Source organism: Lichenostomus cassidix, chromosome 2 (genome assembly GCF_008360975.1).
Source record: "Lichenostomus cassidix isolate B80296 chromosome 2, HeHo_3.0, whole genome shotgun sequence".
Classification (NCBI taxonomy): domain Eukaryota; kingdom Metazoa; phylum Chordata; class Aves; order Passeriformes; family Meliphagidae; genus Lichenostomus; species Lichenostomus cassidix.
Window position 1 is genome coordinate 149,358,812 of NC_139482.1, and position 16,065 is coordinate 149,374,876.

At 42.9% G+C, this 16,065-nt stretch overlaps 1 protein-coding gene across 7 annotated transcripts in view; it reads right to left on the reverse strand.

Annotated features, from left to right (window-relative positions):
• The window catches only part of TSNARE1 (t-SNARE domain containing 1), a 442,869-nt gene that overhangs the window by 404,514 nt on the left and 22,290 nt on the right, over positions 1–16,065 (reverse strand). Inside the window, exon 2 of one of the 7 annotated variants that reach the window (XM_085053688.1) lies at positions 8,549–8,756. The exons of the other annotated variants lie outside the window; for them this stretch is intronic. The gene's annotated coding sequence lies outside the window, so the exon portion shown is untranslated. The remainder of the gene's footprint in view (positions 1–8,548; positions 8,757–16,065) is intronic. 7 annotated transcript variants of the gene reach the window in all.

Consider the following 16,065-nt stretch of genomic DNA (forward strand, 5'->3'; position numbering starts at 1 on the left):
TTGGGGCAAAGATGTTACTTCACCACCAGACCAGAGCAAAACCCTGATATCTGAGCTACATCTGGTCTTAGGACTCTACAACTCCAGCTCAGATGAGCAGCTCTATTAGAGGGAACACCAGGACAGGCACTGACTCACTTAGTGAAAACCCCACTCAGCAGCAAGGCACCAGTATGGCAAGTCAAGACATTCAGAAAGTCTTGCTGCAAACCCCAACTGATTTTTCTTTTCCTCGTGCACGTGGCTGACAGTTCCTTCATGGCTCATCACACCATCAGGACCACAGCAAGGAAACTGACACCCTCTCAGACACCTTTTGGGACAGCAAACACAGCTGCCTGCACTTGATGGCTATTTTGGGGATGAAATTGAGATGCAAATTGCTGCCAAAACAACCACTATGGGGGAGCTGTTGCTTTCTCTCTTGAAATGCAGAGACACTTTCCATTTCTTCTCTCCCCTTCCTTCTACTGATTTTACCACATTTCTTAGAGAAGGAAACAGCAATTGCATGACTCAGAGGGAGAATCATCTTCTACCCATCACAGAAATGCTCATGAGTACACAAGTAGCTGGGTGAGACCCTCTCCTGTTCCAGGCTGTGGGCATCAGACTGGCACAGCTCTGTGATGTGTCCAGGAGAAAACACAGGCAAGAGAAGAAGCAACAGAACCAAGAGTTGAAACCTAAAATTGTAGAACTCTCCCGGCTGTGATGAACAGAAAGAGGTTTCCTCCAAGAAGCCACCAAGCCAACCATGAAGGTCCTCATCCCATGCGCAGAGAAGGTGACAGGAGGAAAAATCTACAACTTTCTGCATGGAAGAGGCTGTGGGATCAGGTCAGGATGATCAGTGTGGCCAATGGATAAAAACCATGCCCAGGAGCAAAATAAAAAGCAACAACCCTTAGCGATGCCCACAATATCTCACATCCTATGCTAACTTGCCTTCTTCACATGCTTTAAATTTTTGGAACACTCCTCCAGAAAAAGCTGCCATTTACTGGAATATATTTTCCATTGTCTCCACTTTTACCACATTTTTATTGTGGTCCACAAATACCCAATTGCTGAAAAGGTGGAATGGGGATTGGTAGGGCACAGGAAGAAGCACCAGGAGAAAATAATTCCTCTGATGCAGGAAGAGAGGCCTGAAAACAGCTCCTTGCACTGCAACAAAAGTCTAGCCATGGGAACAAGGATGTGATCCCCTGCAAAACTGCAAAATTCACTTGCTGGTGTGCAGATATTTACAGCCCCCAGGGCTGTTTTCACAGTTATGAGTCCTGCTTATCCCTAATACAGCTGACAGCAACACGTGTAGGATTTGGAGGCTCCATGCAGGGGAAGACAACTCACAAAGGCATAAAGGCATCAGTGCCCTTCAGCAAGGCCTTCAGAGTCAGTTATCTGATGCTTTAGACTTCACTGATGGCATTTATGAGTTTAAAAATGCATATAAGGCTTCGACATGCTCTCCCAGTCGCTCTCTTTAGGATGCAAATGCAGTTTAACACAATTAGGCTGGATAGAAAGCCCAGACATTTTACAGGATCAACTGCATTCCAGCTGTCAGGGAAAATAAAGAGACACCAGCTCAACAGACAGGCTGGACAAAAGCCTGTTGTCATCTCTGGATGATTTTCAGATCAGCACAGAACTGTAAAAGGAGGTAGAGCCTTTTTCCAAAAGGCATCAAGCCCTGCTACAGCTCTACATGGGGGAAAAAAATGGAAAAAAAGTCAAGTAATCCTTTATTTGTTAGGAGGAAAATAAAATGCTTTATTAAAAAAAAAAAACAACTGCCGTCTTTAAACTGGAAAAAAGCCAAAACTTCAAGAAAGTTACAAAGGCACATTGCTCCATTTACAGATTTAAATAAAGGAGGGAAGGTTTAGATCAGATATTTGGAAGAAATTCTTTACTTTAAGGGCTTAGATCATGGACTCCCCATCCCTGGAAAGGTTGGACAAGGTTTGGAGCCACTTGGGATAGTGGAAGGTGTCCTTGCCCATGGCAGTAAGGTCAGAATAAGATGGTCTTTGAGGTCCCTTCTACTTCCATGATTCTGTGATTTTGTTATCTGAAATTCCCAACATGAGGACAGAAAAGAGAGAGGAGAGAGAAAAGGAGGAAGTTCTCAGTGTGAGGCTTCTGGAAGCTCAAGGCATTTATTTCCACTGCCCAAGTTTCGGAACTGAGAAGCTGACAAAGTGTCTGGAGGTACCTTGAAACATTTCCCATCACGACTGCTCTTTCAGAGGAGAAGCAACGTGAAATTGGCAGGAAGTAGGTATTTCTGTATAATTTGCCATCTTCCACAGAAAAATCAACCACCCCTAATTCTAGGTATTTCTTATTTTTTCTATTAAAAGACCTAAATAAAGCATTTCTGTTATTGCAGACTGCAATTAAAAGGAAATAACAAAGGAAGAGATTTATTAATCAAATCTTTTAGAGAGGATCTATTATGAAGAGAGCATGAGAGTTGGTGTTGTTCAGCCTGGAGAAGAGAAGGCTCCAGGCAGACCTTAGAGCACCCTTTCAGTACCTTAGGAGCTCCAAGAGAGCTGGAGAGAGACTTTGGACAAGGATCTGGGGTTACAGGACAAGGGAAAATGGCTTTAAACTACAAGCAGAGAAATTTGGATTAGATATTAGGAAGAAATTATCATGAGGGTGGTGAGACACTGGTTGCCCAGAGAAGTTGTGGATGCTCCACCTCTGGAAATGTCCAGCTTGGACAAGGCCTGGAGCAACCTGGGATGGTGGAAGGTGTTCCACCCTAAATCTTGCACCACAGCAGTGACCTTTGGGAAGTCCTTTGAAACCTCTGGGTCTGTTACCCAAGCACAGGTGTTGCCACCTCCAGTCCAGGTAATCCAACACAAATCACTGCAGAGAGATAACGGCGTGGCCTCTCTGAAAATAGACAGAAATCCCCACCAAAAACATCTAAGTCGTCATGATAGAAAAATAAATCCGGGCAGATTGTTGCTTGCATTGTATGAATCATCATGTTGTTATAGCAACTTCATATCTGCACCCAATCTGAAAACCAAGCACAGCTGAAATAATATAACAGCATTAAGTTAAAATGATATATAACAAGACAAAAATGGATCGGCTCGATCTCCGAGGAGCACCCACACTTCTTTCTCACCCTTTTCCCTCCCTTTGAAAACATTGCTTTCCTGTATTTAAACAATAAAAAAAAAACCCAGACTTGGAGCTCATGGAGAAGAGGAGCACTAATGTGCTTTTGAATTCAAGGAGAATCTTCAAAATGAAGTATCAGAGAATCATGGATTAACAGAATTGTTTAGGTTGGAAAGGACTTTAAAGATCATTTTGCTTCAACCCCTCTGCCATGGGCAGAGACATTTTTCACCACCTTTAAATAGAAACAAGTGAAATTCCCAGTTATAACCACCAGACCCAGCCAACTGCCCCTATTGTTCCCATGTACTCCAAAATTCATGCACTGAATGAATTACATAAATTATATATATATATATATATATATATATATATATTTAATTCATGCAATGCAGGAATTATATATATATAATTTGAATATTCAGGAGTCTGTTCAGGAGTCCTGAGCAGAGATTCCAGTCTGACCAAAACCTTTAGAAGCAAAAAAAAAGAGATGCACAAGTTCTAGTTTTAAAAACTGCAGGTCTGTGGGGTTATTTTATTGCTGCAGAAAAAGTGAAAAGTGTCACCAAGGCTCTTTCCATCGCAGCAGCAAAGGAAGAAAGGTAAATAAACAGAAGAGTTTTCAGGGACTTGGCAGGAAAGCACAGCTCCTCTGAAAGGCAAGGAGAGCCCACCAACCTCCAAAACACTGCAGGTGCCTCAAAAGACACCACTGTGCTCCAATTAGTGCCAGGGATGACCAGAGAGCACCACAGGGTGCTGAACTGCTCCTCTCCCCATGGGATGCTGCCAGCAACAAGGTCTGAAGGAGAAAGAAGAGAAATAGAAAGGGAAGAAGCCTGGGAGATTTGCAAATTTTGCTCGTGATGTTTCAAGCAAATTAAGACCAAATAAACCCCAATATAGAAAAAGCAACCCACAAACCCACAGCTCTAGTCCAAACAAAGTCCTATTAGTCTTAACAACAGCACAAAAGTGACTCAATTAATTAAAAGCAAATAAAAAGAAGCAGCCTAACTTATTCTTTCAGAGTTCAAGACAGCAAAAGCACCAGTCTGCCCCAGACAGAACTCTATTTTTCTCTTTTCTTCTTTTCCTTAAATGCATTTATTCATTAAGGCTTCCTCGTAGGCTGTGTAATGAGTCACTCCTTGCTTCTCGATGAAGTGCAAAGGGATGGAGAGGAATAGCATTTAAATGGAGGATGGAGACTCACAAAGCCTGTTAGGAAAGCTTGAAAAGCTTTTGAAGGCGTCACAGATAAAGTGAGGCAACTCCTCACATGAACCCCAAACCCTTTTCTCCATCACAAGAGCTTTCCCAGGGTCTAAGCCTGGCTGTCTCCTTGCTTACAGCCAGCACAGAAAACAACCTCCTCTCCTCCACTGAGCTTTCTTCCACTCCAGGAGAGCTCAGGAAGAGAAATCCAGAGCTCAAGCAGGAATGCTGCTCCTCCCATGGACACTGTGAATGGGACTATCTCTGCACCAGCAAAATATGATCAGAGGAGATCAGATCAGTTGGTATCATCAACAGCACAAGGTGTTTTATGTCTCTTACCAGCCAGAGAAGTCCCAGCAGCCTCCAGTTCAGAGTGAGCCACACATGTCCAACTATCCTGCAATTGTTCTTCTGAGAATCACAGAAGCACAGAAGGGTTTGGGTTGGAAAGGACCTTAAAGATCATCCAGTTCCAACCCTCCTGTCAAGGGACACCTTTCCCTAGACCAGATTGCTCCAAAACCACCCAACCTGGTTTTCCAGTGGGGAGAAAGTCTGTCCAATCCATCAGATGAATAATGCCAAGCTCAGTGAAAAGCTCAGGAGACAAACTCTCCCATCATCTGTTTTATCTCAAACTGGATCTGGAATATCCTGATTTGGTCCCCCAGTTGCTACCAGGAGTTTCCCTTGGCTCTCCAGGTCCTTAGAGTCCTCCCACCAGGAGTTTTGAGGAAGCAGAGCCAGCATGGAGATGTGATATGAGTCTGCAGAGAGGCTGAACAACAGGAAGGAAGAGCACATGTGTCGCTGAAATAAACACAAATCCCAAAAAAACACAACCTGAGCCCAAATCAACAGCTGCCACAGTTTTCCAGCAAGGATTCCCATCTTGGCCAGAAGTAGAAAACATGGAATAGATATCAGGGCTAAATAGATTTTAGGGAACAAATTGTTCCCTGGGAGGGTGGTGAAGCCCTGGCACAGGCTGCCCAGAGAAGCTGTGGCTGCTCCATCCCTGAAAGTGTTCCAGGCCAGGCTGGATGGGGCTTGGAGCAACCTGGGATAGTAGAAGATGTCCCTGCCCATGGCAGGGGGTGGAATGAGATGATCTTAAGGTCCTTTCCAACCTAAATCATTCTCTGAATCTATTTTTTTGTGAAATTGCTCTGGTGACAGCCACGATCATGTGTCATTCCCCTTGGCAGAGATCTTCTCCCTTGCCTAGAATGGTGTCTCTCACTTTCCTAACATTTATTCTATCTGAGAAAAAGGAAATTTAAACCAGGATAAAAAAAAAAAGGCAAAACTCAAAGTGACAAAAAGCCCCCACAAAATCTAAATAAAATATAAAACCTCCTAAATACAAAATATCCTAAATACAGAAAAAGGGGAACTTTTTCACTGCCACCTAGACCCCTTCCAAAGGGTTCACATGCCAATCTAATAATAAAGCTGTCATATGGGGTGATGTGATTTTAGCTTTCAAGCTGAAGGTTGCTATGGGAGGCTCTTCCCAGCAGCAGCACTGCACCACATTTGTAAAAGCCCTTTCCAGCATCAGACACTGATTTTTGAGTAGGAAAAAATTCACTATTTTTGTTTTTCAAACGTCCCATAAAAAGCAGCAGAGCTGGAGAAAAATGTAGAGGAAAAAAGCAAACTAAAAAATGGGGCTGTAATTCAGACATCTATAGAAATGTGGGTGCACTAAAATCCCCTTCCCAAAGCTAAAGCACCAGGAAAATCTAATTTTTTTTCAAATCAGTGCACATCAGCAAAGTTGCTGCATTTGCCAACACCAGGTTTGCTGGGATGTGGGAGAAGTTAAAGACAATCAGGTGATCTCAGGTGTTGTAAAAACGAGGTGCAGAAATGGGAACAGTTATTGCAGTGCCTTTGCTGGGGACATCTACTGTGACTGAGATCTTGACTCAGATAGAAATGAGGCTTCACTTCACAACAGGCTGAGGAAGTTCATCCAGCTTTTTAGAATTAAAAAAAAATATATATATAAGTATTTGTGCAAGGAATGAAATACATATGTATATACCCAGAGAGTTACATAAAGCTGTTCAATTACAAATGACGCTCTTAAAACTAACAAACAAGTAAACACAGCAGATATTTTCTCCAGCAATCTGCAAGATTTAGGAGACTGTAACAACTTGCAGGATTTACAGAGGAAACACAGTAAGAAGGAGGATTTAACACAAGGACAGAGCCCTGAAGCAGCAGGAGGAGGAGACAAAGTCGCTGTTTGCCTTTACACAGTGAGGTGAAGACCACCAAACACTGTTTATGAAAGGTTTTTAATTCATGTCGCCAAAGCCTCCAGCAATTAAGTGCCTTAAATCTTTGCAGTTAAGGAGAGTTGGCAGATAAGATATATGGATAGGGATGAATATCTACAGAGCAAACACATCCCAGCTGGAGATGTGAGAGCTCAGGGAGCACACAGCCAGCTCTCTGCCCTCACCCAGGATATGGAGAAGGGTGAGGATCAAGATCATCCAATTCCAACCTCTGCCATGGGCAGGAACACTTTCCACCATCCCAGGTTGCTCCAAGCCCTGTCCAGCCTGGGTTTAAACACTTCCAGGGATGGAGCAGCCACAGCTTCTCTGGAAAACCTGTGCAAGGGCCTCACCACCCTCCCAGGGAAGAATTCCTTCCAAATATCCAATCAGCTCTTCCCTCTGTCAGTTTAAAGCCATTTCCTTTATTCCTCTCACTCTATCACTTGTCCAAAGTCCCTCTCCAACTCTCTTGAAGCCTCTTTAGGTCCTGGAAGGGACTCTAAGATCTCCCTGGAGCTTTCTTTTCTCCAAGCTGGACTCAATTTTTTTTTGCCTCAAGTCTTCAGTGGGAAAAGCTACAGTGACACCACTGAGATGTTCTCTTCTTCATCAAGAGACAGGAGGAAAGAAACCCTCCAGACAGGTTCACAACCATGAATTGCTGTGATGTCAAAGGGTTCAGACCCAACTTGAACTCCGATGGAATTTATACACAAGTGAAATCTTAAGACAAAAGAAGGAAAACTGATTAGAGCCTGATGTTCAGGTAATCAACTGAGATGCTGCAGAAGAGAGATTTCCAAAGCACAGATCCAGTTTGGTTCCTGCACCCCACTGATTTCACAATGTCTGTGTCTGAGACAAAATCTCAACACAGACCAGCGAATCTTTTGCCAATACAAGCTTTTGCCAGAACATACAAATAACTCAAACAGAACTCTTGACCAGTAAGTCAGTATTTGTTTAAATGCCCAAACTCCAAACCAGCAACAATTAGGAGCCCACAGTACCAGGCAAAACAAGAACCATTACTGAGATGTACCAACTGCAGTAGCATGAACACACCATCCAATTAAAATTATTACATGAAGTTTTTTGCTAAAACCAGACCAAATTATTGCAGAAGACTTCACTATCAGCCCAAGGCTTTAGAGCTCAGCCAGCCCACCACCCACCCACCCTCCACATCCCCAAAACTCCTCCTTCCCCAGCACTCTGCTAATAAACTCAGGGATGTCCTTCCCAGAGGTCTCAACGCCTTGTCAGCAGAAATTCAAATCAATCCAGCCCTGGAAGCAGCTGCAGCAAATAACTCAATCACGTTCATCATTTTAACTTATCCTATTTATGAATCAGGTCAAGCTTGAAATCTCCATTTACATTATCAGCCTTCATGATATTAAGATAATCATGCAGAGGACTGATCAAAGGTTCCTCATAACTTTGGAGTGCAGGAATTACCATACAATAACACTTTATCTACTCCAGTGTCCTTTGTGACTGTCAAGAATACTTTCTTCCCTAGAAAATAGGACAAGGAACAACGCACTGAACAAGAAAGCACTGCCAATACCAAATCTAAGAGTAACAGGGCAGTGGGTGCTGTATACACATCTCCAAAAAAAACCCCATGAAGATCACCAGTTTTTAAAACAGAGCATGTTGGGTGGGGCAACATTTGGGTTGCAACATGGGGCAACTTTGAGTAACCTGGTCCTGACCCTGCCCATGGCAGGGGGTTGGAACAAGATGTTCTTGAAGGTTCTTTTCAACCCAAACCATTCTGGGATCCCAATATTTTCTGAAAATCTCTGAGAAAAGCAGAGATATTGAAGCTGCCTTGAATTACCTTCATTTTAGCTCACCTGCATGGAAGGATGTTTTGATTTTTTCAGACTGATACTGAAAATCGCTTGAAATGGTTCTCTGAGGGGCCTCAATTCCTCTCAGCCCTGCTTTGATGGGAAGATGAATCCTGCAGCCTCCTGACACCCAGAAATGCTGATGCTCTTACTGCTGTCTCTCTGCTGTCTCTCCAGCAGCTGCAGCACCTATAGCATCACCAGGTCACTGCTGCAGATGTGACAACAACCACAAATAAAAACCAAGAGAAGAGAAAATGCAATTCCTATATTCTCTAAGAACTTTCACTCTTCTGTTCACCTCCAACTCGCTATTTTTCTTCTTACAACAAATGAAATGTAACATCAGTCTGCTATTTTTGGGAAGAAGTGTTTTATCCAGAGTGTGGGCAAAGGGAAACAATTTCTATCCTCACTTTAAGATTATTTAAAAAGGGTAAAAAAAAAATATAGAAGGACATAAGCTTGTAAAACAGTGTTATGTGGGGAAGAAGTATAGGAATATTTTATTGGAAGCACTTCACTTCTCATACCAGCTATTAAGAATGTAGATATAATTCCTTTATTTATCTCATTTGCAGCAAGAAAACTCTACACACACAGAAAGAAAAATCACATGGGACATAATCCAACAACAATCTCCCCCATTAACTCCAGAACGATGTTCTGTTGAATATTTCAAGCGTGATTACACTGTAACAAAATGGCATCATGCCACCAAGTCCTGTGAATTATTTTCCCTCAATACCTCCCTTCCTCACAAAGATGCCAGGAGGCTGGATAAAAAAAAGTTCTCCCAGGTCAAAGTGAAAGGCACTGAAGAAAGAAGGAGGATCCTTCATGTGACCATCCCAAAGTTTGTCCCAAAGTGGGAAGATGACCTTAGCAGTTGGTGTTGCATTTTCTAGGCAGGATCTGGGTTGGGAATTATTGTACCAAGGGGATGCTTTCTGCAAAGGAATTAAATAGACAGCATTTAAACTGATGGCAACCTGCTCCAAGTCATAACTTTGAACTCATTTAATGCTTCTGGATGAATTTTAGAGCTTCCAGTGGTAGAAAATTTTCACCTCAGTTTTTCTAATGTGGAAAAAACGCCACAAAAAACAGAGATGAAGGCTCAGAACAGCTCCATGGGTGATGCATAAGCTCAGAGAGATCCTAGGTCCAGTGAGCTTCGACTGGGAATCATGGCTGTCTATTTTCCAGGCATGGCTTAAGTTAAGAAGGAAGCAAACATAAGCAGAATCACAAATATTGCCAAGTCCAGGCATCGAGGCTGTAAGACAGCTAATTAAATACTTTGTCAAAGATTTTCCGATCGTTCAAAGGATTGGGATGTGCAAGAAGAGGCTTGCAGGGGTATGAACAGCAGCCAGAGTGCTGAGTGAGCACATCTGAGAGCAGCAAACACTAACATGGATTCAATTTGAAGTCCCTGAATATATTAGGGAACAGGGAAAGGAGAAAAAGCCAAGTTCATCCACGTAACAAAAGCGTTGTGTCCATGAATTCAGCTCAACTTCTCTACAGCCACAGAAGAGAGACCAGAGTGCTCCACTGGCCATGGAAGAAGTCGTGGTGTCACCAGTAACTTCAAGTTCCTTAGCACTGCTCTCATCACTGCCTGAGCCTCACCACAGAAATGAACATAACCAGCATAAGCAACCTGGTCTGGTGGGAGGTGAGTCTGCGCATGGCAGGGGTTGGAACTGGATGATCTTTAAAGTCGCTTCCAACCCAAACCATTCTGTGGTTCTGTGGTCATGGGGGACATCAGCTGGTGGGCGAAGAAAGGGGTTGACATGTCAAGTCCATCACAGCAGCTCATGGTCCCCAAAATGCCAACTCACTGCTTTACAAGCATGCAAGTAGATTTTTCCTCTTATTCAGGAATTTTACTTCAACATGGCTTAAAATTATCCACACCAGGCCAAATAAATGTGAAACAATGATGGAGAGGATGCTGCAGCAGGCACACTCCTAACAGAAGCCAGTGAAAGGACCTGGATGTCACCACTGACACCTCAAAAAGAAACTTTGCCCAAGGCTAATCCTTTCAGGTAAGCAATGGGATGCATAGGAAAGAAAACAGAACAATATCAAGATTATTATTAGGAAAAATATAGTTATTAGAGATGACTATAAAATTAAATTCACCATGTGAGGGTGGTGAGGCCCTGGCTCACAGGTTGCTCAGAGAAGCTGCCCCATCCCTGGATGTGTTCAAGGTCAGTTTGGATGGGGCTTGGAGCAACCTGGGAGAGTGGAAGGTGAAGGGGCTTTGGAAATAGGTGATCTTTAGGTTCCTTCCAACCCAAACCACTGTAGAATTCTATGAAAATTTTAAGGTAAAATTGGTGATGCCATGTCATTTCGTTCTTATTCTTTTTAATAGAGAAGGAGCTCAGAAAAAGGTGAGAGATGAGCAGCAGAAATGCTTCTTGCTCCATGGAGACTGGGGAGAAGAAAGGAGATAGTGAAGGAGTGAGTTTGGTTGGGAAACTGGCACCAAATACAGCAGAAAAAGCCTCAATGAGGAACAGTTTAGAGAACTCAAGGAATCTCTCAGCTTCCCACCACATACTCGAAAAAAAGCAGGAAATCCTCCTCAGAAAAAAAAAAGAAGAAAGTCAGGAAGTACTCAAGAGATAAGTGAATTTTTTGAATAACTGACCTATTAGCACAGGTTTTGGAGGCCAAGGACTCCAGGATCCAATGGCACAGGGAAACACACAACAAGACCAGACAAAGTTGTCTTAACTAAGTTGCAACATGAAATGCTGAAGTTAAACCTCAATGATTTACCATCAGCAGAAAGCCAGGAGGGAATCATCACCACATTTACATATCAGGACATTGCTTACTTTTCTTATTACTGATCGCCATCCAAAAGAGAGATTCTTGAATTAAATGAACCCTGTGGCTCTCGAGGCAATTCCTAGACTGCTTATAATTAAAGGCACCATTAAGCCTTCAGAGAAGCAGATGCCAATTCATGTCAAAAGTTACACAGCTGAGAGGGGTCTAATTACACTGAATTCAAGAGATACATCACATCCCCAACAGATGTCATTTCATAGGAAGCTTTTTCCATATCTCACAATCTTAAGGTCATTTGAGATGTTCTTGCCTGTATTATCCTTTGTTTAGGAAAGAAAAGATCATCCACAGTCTTCTGCCTGCAAGCTTGAGATGAAGTCAGTGGCAAACAGAAGAAAAAGACATCGATATGGTGGGGAAGCCAATTAAAGAAAAAAAAGTTTACATGGAGAAACAATTCCGTCTTTCCCATTTCACACTTTTTTGGTGGTAGGAGGGTATTTTGGGCTCTGTTTTTGCGTTTTTATTCAGGGTCTGTACAGCCAAGTAACTGCACATTTTTGTGAACTGGTAAATGCTACAAGCCCGGTTCATCCACTCCCAAAAAAAGAGTTTTATGAACAATGTAAAACAACAATTAAGTGCCATGAAAAGGGTTCTTGCACAGTCTGGTCCAGGTGGCAGAACAACCCAAAATATCTTTTGGATTAAAACACTGATCAACCTTTCTCCTCTGCATTTACATGGGAAAAGAGAGTCCAAAACGACTCAGAAGCAGCCAAAATATAAGATACTAAAAATATTATCATCTAAACACCGAAAGGTCAAAAAATAAATTCTGAACTGCCTTCTTAACGTAACGCAGAAAGCATATCTATTCTTAAGCATTCAGCAAGGCCAGTGAGTTTGGGAAAAAGACAGATGGGAGAATATGTAGGAGAATATGTTCTCTGAATACTTCCACAAATAGGCTACCAAAAGTCAAGAGAGATGCTGTGTCACAAGGGATGCAAAAGTCACAGGAGATGCATTTCTTGACATTCCCCTCCAGGAGAGAGATCTTCTTGAGCAGAGAGAGAAGGCTTTACTACTTGTTCCCATGGCTTTGCCTCCAGACACTCATCCTATAGTTTTCCTATATTTTCAAACAAAATGGCCCCATGACCACAGAGTGACAGATGCCACTTTTTCAGCCTTTCCCAGCAACATGGTGATGATCTTCATAAAGAATGACAGTGATATGAGACTCATCAGTGGTCTGTGCTGAACTTCCCTTTCACTGGTCCCATTCTCCTGCCTTTTCAGCTGCTCTTGTAACTTGAAGCTGTTGGACAGCTTAAACAAATTAGATGAAAAAGAAAAATCAATTTTAAAAAGGCTGAACTATATTTATCAGCCCGAAAATTGAGGGGAATACAAAAGCTGGGAACACTTCTATGAAGACAAGCTGAGAGAGTTGGGGCTGTTCAGCCTGGAGAAGAAAAGGGTCCAGTAGACCTTAGAGACCCTTCCAGTACCTAAGAGGGGCCTTAAGAAAGGGTGGAGAAGGACTTTTCACAAGGGCATGGAGTGATAGGACACAGGAGAAACGTATTCAATTGAAGGAGAGTGTGTTTAGGTTAGTTATGAGGAAGAAATTGCTCCCTGTGAGGGTGGTGAGGCCCTGGCACAGGTTTTCCAGAAAAGCTGTTCCTGTTCAAGACCAGGATGGGAGCAGGCCAGGGCTTGGAGCAACCTGGGATAGTGGAAGTTGTCCCTGCCCATGGCTGGGGTTGGAATGAGATTTTTAAGGTCCATTCCAACCCAAATCATTCTATGATTTCACAATTCAGCAACTTAGGTTTCTCTTATACATAATCTTTTGAAGAAACTGGGACCATAATTAAGTAGAGCATGGAATTAGCAGAAAAGTGTCCTTCAGTTAAACAGTGACCTGATTTTTGTCACTTTAATCCAAAAACTAGATCTATATCATTCATTGCATGAATTTGCTTTTCTATTTTAAGGATTTCTCGCCATCTTGACTGCCAACAAAACACAGGGTCTTGTTTGCAGTCAAGTCAGAGCAAAATTGATGAATGCCAACACAGCTGGATCTCAACAGCCCTTCCGCTAAACTGCCGTGTAAAAATTAAGGGAGTGACAGAGATTACCAAGAAAAACACAGCAACACACCTGTAGGTGTCCAATCAAAAGTCATTTCATGGAGAGGGAAACAATTCCAGGTGCAGAGGAAGCATGCAAAGGAAGGCACACTTAGCAGAGTTTGCATTAGTGCAGCTGCCTTCACTGCAATGACCCTAATTGGCATTTCCAGATGTGAGGCAGGAAAATCAGCTGACAGGAGCATCTTTGCCTATAACCCTAGAAAACCTAGGCTGAAGGAGACACAGAGCTCTATACAAAGCATACATAAAGAAAAAATAAAATTCAAAATCCATTCTTCTTTCCTTTCCACATACTGAGCTAGTCCACATTCTCCAGTTGCTACCAGCAGCATTTATTTATCACCATCCTCAATTCTGAAAGCAAACTCCAAGTGATAATGCACGATCTTCCTGCAAAACCAAACTGAGATGGATAGAGGAGGAGGGGTATAATTTAAGACAGTTTCTATTGCCCACAGTAGCAGAAACACTGCATTCAGGCTGCAGGAAAGGTCATTAGTAAATTGAAGGCAGCAGAAGATAACAGAAAAGTTTACAAACAACATTTCAACAAAAAAAAAAAAATAAGCTTAAAAAATGTGTGTTCAGGGAAAGGAGCAACCAGAGAGGGAATGGGTGTGCAGGAGCCTTCCTCACCCCAGGAACAGGAGAGAGCTCATCTCCAGGGCTCATGATGGAGCACACGAGATCTGCATCAGTGCCATCAATAGTAGCACCCAGCATGACAGGAACCTCCTCCTTGGCAAAGCCATCCATACCAACAGAACAGTTTGGAGTTATCTCCTGCCTCCCAGATGGCTCATTCCTGTGAGTGCAGAAGTGTGGGGAGCCAGGATCTCCCTGCTGCAGAGTGCAGGGGATTGCTGCCCTGAGCTGGCTACAATTCAGCTTTCAGCCTTTTTGTGAACACTGCAGGAGATAAGCACTGAGATACAGGAGATAAACAATGTAAGGAGTTCACCTCCTCCCTTCTGAACACTATCATCTGATGAAAACAGAGTTTCTCAAGTAAAGGAGAGACTCTTCATGTGGGTTTTTTGGAAGAATATGATGGAGGTCTGCATTGCCTGTAACCTGGTCAATCAGAAGTTCCCTGTCCATGGCAGGGGGTTGAAATGGGATGGTCTTTGAGGTCCCTTCTAACCCAAACCATTCCATGATTCTATGTCACCAGCAGACAACTGACACACATTGGCTTCAGTGGGTTCTCCACAGTTCTAAGTCCAGTTGGGAGTTTTCAGGAGAAAAGTTTTTCTTGTGAGGAGAGAATGTGGGAGTCAGACCTCATTAGTCTGGAGAAGACTGAAAGAGGGGATCTCATCAATCCCCACAGATATCACCAAGGTGGATGTCAAAAGGATGGTGCCAAGCTCTTTTTATGGTGCTCAGCAACAGGACGAGGAGAAATGGCCACAAACTAAAACACAACAAATTCCACCTCAACACAAGGAAGAACTTCTTTCATGGAGGGTGGCAGAGCACTGGAACAGCTGCCCAGGGAGGTCATGGAATCTCCCTCTCTGGAGACATTCCAAACCCATTGGGATGTGCTTCTGTGTCACCTGCTCCAGGTAACACTGCCTTGCAGGGGGGTTGGATTGGATGATCTCCAGAGGTTCCTTCCAACCATATATATTCTATGATTGTGTGAAAATAGGAAGAAGCTCAATCTTCAGCAGGAGATTCAGCAGGACAGGCTGAATCTCATCCTACTTTCCTTTCTAAATTTGGACTATCCACATGAACACATTTCAAAACACTTGAGGATCTCTAAAACACAGGTAGCCACCCTGACCTCACAGAGGGGCTACTTTTCATAATCGAGTTCCTTGACATTCTCATTTCTTCAGTTCCCCTTCAAGGGGAGGAGAGGGCATACTCCAAATACATGGAATCGTAGGTAATTCAGTTATTTTGGATCAGGAAGATTAAGGACAATGTCCTAAATGTCCAACTTTCAGAACATCTTGAAAAAAATAAAAAAGACACACATCCCTTCTACTCTTTTGTTTGGTCAACACAAGGCTTAGCAATGACAAGCCCACTCATCTCTCTTCTGCATATCATTGAGGACTGCAGAAGACAATGGTGAATCCCTACCCACGTTCCCCACAAAAAGCCTCCTGCCATGACAACTCCTGTTCTCCTCTTCCATATCCCCATGATTCCTCTGTCACAACCTCTCCACATCCTCTCTGTATCCATGGACACTCCCCCTTTTCAGCTTCAAATCCCATCCATGCCTCAATTTGTTCTCCAAAGCACCCAGAGAAGCAGCAAACAACCCACATGGGTAATCTAAACCTGGATACATGCTAACTGATAGGCTGGATGATACAAAAAAAATAGATAATCAGTGAATTTGCCTGAGTTTTCCTTGAGGACATTGAGATATTAAGTCCTTATGTGCTTGGTGAACACATACATTGATGGCTGGGTGGAGGAGAAAATCAGTGAACTGTATTTTTTTCTCTGATGTGATTAACTCCACCAATCCACTTCAGCGGAAAAGGCAGAAAAGACACCTTT